The sequence below is a fragment of the Lathyrus oleraceus genome, chromosome 6 (genome assembly GCF_024323335.1).
Source record: "Lathyrus oleraceus cultivar Zhongwan6 chromosome 6, CAAS_Psat_ZW6_1.0, whole genome shotgun sequence".
NCBI classification, from domain to species: Eukaryota; Viridiplantae; Streptophyta; class Magnoliopsida; order Fabales; family Fabaceae; genus Lathyrus; species Lathyrus oleraceus.
Genome location: NC_066584.1, coordinates 292,375,902 through 292,380,675, shown reverse-complemented (window position 1 = coordinate 292,380,675; position 4,774 = coordinate 292,375,902). Strand labels below are relative to the sequence as shown.

The 4,774-nt window shown below is 35.2% G+C and overlaps 1 long non-coding RNA gene across 1 annotated transcript; it reads right to left on the bottom strand.

The window, feature by feature from the left end:
• Nucleotides 1–782: 782 nt before the first annotated feature.
• LOC127097447 (uncharacterized) lies at nt 783–3,190 on the bottom strand. Its single transcript, XR_007793036.1, has 2 exons — nt 2,703–3,190; nt 783–1,305 (listed from the first exon to the last, which is right to left on the bottom strand). It is a non-coding gene; the product is annotated as an uncharacterized LOC127097447 (long non-coding RNA).
• Between the last annotated feature and the right edge of the window lie 1,584 nt (nt 3,191–4,774).

Genomic DNA, 4,774 nt, shown 5'->3' with positions numbered 1-4,774 from the left:
AAGGTAGCTAAAGACTAATTGTATAATGAATGATTGTGATGAATAAGGTAGTTAAAGACCATTAGTATTGGAGTTTGGCAGAAGTACCAAGTTAGGATATAAGGCAAAGGGTCAATATTAATTAACTTGGATTTTAATGATTTTGTCTTTGGTTTTTCACCACTTTTACCTTGAATTTTGAGTGACTTAACCCATGATTTTTAGTGCTTTTAAGAAATAATTTTGTGTTGAAAATAAACACTTTTGAATGGTGTAAACTCATGGATCAAATTCTGAATGTTTTGGGTTTGAAATAATGTTGGAAAGTGTTGAAAAACAAGTATAGAATTTGTTGGAAATTAGCACTTGACGTAATCATGACACGGGTCATTTGTAATGAATGATGATGAATCCCTTGATCAAATTCTTGTAGAATAAGTCTAAGAAAATTCATGAGTCAAAATCGAATCAATGAATGACAATTGACCAAAATGTCAATTATTGGACCCAAAAAATCAATTGTACCCAAAGATGTAATTTTTACCTTATTTCCTTGTAATCCATTCTTTTGACTTGTATCTCAAGAAAGATGCATTTTACCATGAATTTCTAATAAATGAATGAAATCTTCTTTTTTTTCCAACTTTTCCTTTTTCTTTAAATTCAACCAATCTTCTGAATTGAGTAACAATCATTCTAATCCCCCTGATAACCATGAATCTCAAAATAAAGAGATGATTCGAACCACAAGTAATACGGGAAATAAACCCGAACAACTACCAAATAATATCTGCCTTGAAGAATCCACTTAAACTGAACAAATTCATTATGACCGATCCTTTGGGATGAACTTGTTACAACATGCAAATGTCGATGAATGACCTAAATGCATGACCAAAGAGATAAGTGTATGCAAATCAACAAGATCAAAAGTCAGGCGAAAAAATGACAAAAAGTAGGACAAATTTTGGGATATGACAGGGTGTTACAACTCTCCCTCACATAAAGATTTTTCGCCCTCGAAAATTACCTTAGGTAAATAGATTCAGATATGACTCTGTCATCTGACTCTCAAGCTCCTAAGTCACGTTTCCACCAGCTGGTCCTCCCCAAGCTACCTTCACTAAGGTAATCTCCTACCACGCAACTGCTTAACTTCCTGAACCTCTAACTGCATGGGCGATACCTCAAGAGTTAGGTGTCATACCCCAAAATTTGCCCAAGTTTCCTTCATGGCCAAGTGATCCATGCTATATTTCTTCATGCCATGTTGCCTTTATGCCAAACTCTCCATGATCCATGCTTTATCTCATAGGACTAGCAAACCTGCATCAAACAAAGCAATATTTTCAATGTGCATATCACCCAATTCAAAGCATGAGTATATGACTTAATCATGTATGGTTCACAATCCAAACACTCAAGTTTAATGTTAAAACAGGTTTTGCATAACAGTCTATTTTCAAGCATAACATTCAAAATCTGCATAGTAGTCCCAACAATACAATCTCTAACTAATTATCTCTAACTAATTAGTTCCAAACACTTCTAACAAATTTGAATTTTGGCAAAACATAACTCATTCAGTGACTAACCAATCATTAATATTCCAATTCATTTAGCAGGAATAACAAACTAAGCAACACCATTAACAGAATTTCAATTTAACTCATCCAAAAGCTAACACATGAAACAATTTAGCTAATCAATCAAAACAATCACTAACAACATCTTGATTTTTCTCAACACTGTAATGGTAACTAACTCTATCCTAAAGTAACTACACCCATCAACTAACTTCAACCTCAAATGACAATTTACTTCCAGCTTTGTACCAAGGAATTAGTAAGTCGTTTAGTTCACCTTAATAACAAGCAATGCAAGGCTAACACATCTAACTTTTTTTTCAATCCAATACAAAGCTAACTACTTTTTCTAAGCTTTAACACGAGTCCATCTAACTCTAACAGGATATAATAGTTTAACACTTTCTTAGTTTCAATAACAACTTAACTTTAGCATGCCACCAGTCAAGTTACTTGTTATAGCCAAGTCATGATTTAACAATGAACTTCCAAATCCAGCAAACATTATTAACAGTCACAATTCATCTAACTGTTTCATTCTAACTAACAATTACACTTAGCTAACTATAACTAACATTCAACTAACAAAGTAATTAACTCTAACTGAATCCAGCCCTAACTAAAATTCAATTAAACTTGTTCAAACTAACTCTATAACTAACTTTAACAAACTCTCTAACAGAGTTAACTAATAGAATTTGATTTTCTAGCAAACCTTCCCTATGAGATCCTAATAGAGCTTAACAGAGTGAGAATTCCAAACTCTATATAAGCATCAAACCAATCATTGCTCAGGGGATGAACCATCACAATCCAAATCACTCACTGAAATCACATCACTCATTATCTCTCCCTATGCAATTCCCTCTCATTTTCACCCTCACCTAGAGCTCAATTTTTGCAGCCATTGAAGCTTCACCTTGAAGCTTCAAGCGTGCTTGAGCTAAGCTTATCACATCCTCACTCTCTCATCAATTTGCAATCTCTACACTAATTCCTCCTCAATTCTCAATTTCATAGGCAACAACATCAAGAACAACACAAGCAACAACCTACAGACTATGAACAGGGAAGAAGAAGAAGATTTGAAGAAGAAGAAAAAATTTTGAGGGAAGAAGAGGAGAACTTGAAGCATACCTCTGGTTCCTCTGGATATCTACATTCTTCACCATTTTGGATTTCAACAAGCACCAAGGCTACCTCCGCCTTGTAGGTGGGTGCTAACCTTTCATCTTCTTGCTCAATCTGGTCATTATGATGTAGTAGCAACGCACCTGAACCAAACCCCTAGGGTTTGAGTTCGGATTAAGCTCCCATAGCAGTGTATTTTTCGTTTTTTTCTAATAGCTTAGGGTTCATGCGCTCTTGAGTTTGATTTGCCGTGTTGGTTGAGAATTAAGAGAAGGTAATGTGAGATAGTGGGAGAGGAGAGCGAGACGGTTATAACGATATATGCTGCCGGAGGAAATTTCTGGCGCGGTGAATCTAGGTTCTACGGCTAAAGGTGTTTGAAAGTAAGTAATTTGATCAAGAACTACTGAAACACACATGTCGAACCCTTTCTTTCTCTTGCTATGAGTGTGATGGGCCTCAAGCCCATGGATAATATTTTGTGACATTTCAACACTGCAATCAATACCAACATTGCTCACTTGCAAGCCACACTTCTATCTCTTGGTTTAAACACCATTCTTACCTCCATTTGATTTAAACACCACTTCCCCGGTTTAAACATCGCTTTCTTGTTTGACAAACAAAAACAAAGAAAGACAAAACATTCGTTCTCGTCTAGTAATTTAACCTTCAAGTCCATTTCTTGTCTAACAGTTCATTGCCTTCAGTCCAGTTGTTATCTGGCGCCCTTGAACCATAGTTTAGTTTTATTTGGCATAAAGTTCATCTTTCTATGGAACATTGATAGATTGTGTTTTGTTTGTCTTGATGTTTCATAGAAAGTTTTTGGTTTGACTCTTTCATTGAAAGGAATTCCCTAGAAGATTTGATGATTTTCTCGTAAGAAAACCCTAATATATTTTTTTGTGGATGAATTCCCTGTTAGGAATCTCCAAAATCTTTGACTCGATGATTTTCCTGTGATAAATCTCCAAAATTGTCAGGAACATTCTAAGGTGTCGTCGGGTCATGTATGAACCTGTTGATGAAACTTTCTTTGAATATTCCTAAGGTGTCATCATGTCATGTATAAACCTATTTGATTAAACTTTCTTTGTATGTTTTCCAATATTGTCAGGCCGTGTTTGAACCTGTTGATGAAACTTTTTTATTATCCCCTAATATTGTCAGGTCATTGATGAACCTATTGATTAAACTGTCAAATCCAATTCTAAGTTGTTGTTAGGTCGTGTCTGAACCTTCTTTGAATATTCCATTGTTGTCAGGTCATGTATGAACCTGTTGATGAAACCTCTCTTTGAATATTCCTATGTTGTCAAGTCATGTATGAACATGTTGATAAAACTCTCTTTGAATTTTCTAGTTTTGTCAGGTCATGTCTGAACTTGTTGTTGAACCTTTCTTTGAATATTCCTAAGGTGTCGGCAGGTCATGTATGAACCTATTTGATTACACTTTATTTGTATATATTCCAATATTATCAGGTCAAATTTGAACCTGTTGATGGAACTTTTTGAGTATCCCCCAGTATTTTCAGGTCATGTATAAACTTGTTGATCAAACTGCCAAATCCAATTCTAAGTTGTTGCCATGTCATGTTTGAACCTGTTGTAGAACTTTCTTTGAATATTCCATTGTTGTCAATGTAGTGGGGTATTCGTTACCATTAGAGATATTGACTAAATCCAAGGTAAATCATACAAGTCGAGTCGCCACCGCACTTCTATTTATCCAAAGGAATGGTTAGAAAGCGAACAAAAACCTAATAGTTTTATCGAATCAAAAACTAGTAAAAGAGAATCAGAGATCTGGGTAAGGGGGTTGGTTATGTAATGGGAAGGTGTTAGGCACCCAAAACATCCTAGGTACTCCTAGGGAGCCCTTTTCATACTTGTTGTACGGTTGTGGTTTTGTAAAAATTTGTTTGTGCAAACATGATTGAAGAGATGAGAAAAGAATATACAAGTTTATTTACATTTTCTGTTTGGATGGATAAACCCATTGCCTACGTACCATCTTAAAAAAGATTAGGATCAAAACCTCGTAGTTCGGGGTAAAAATCTCAAAAGATTGGT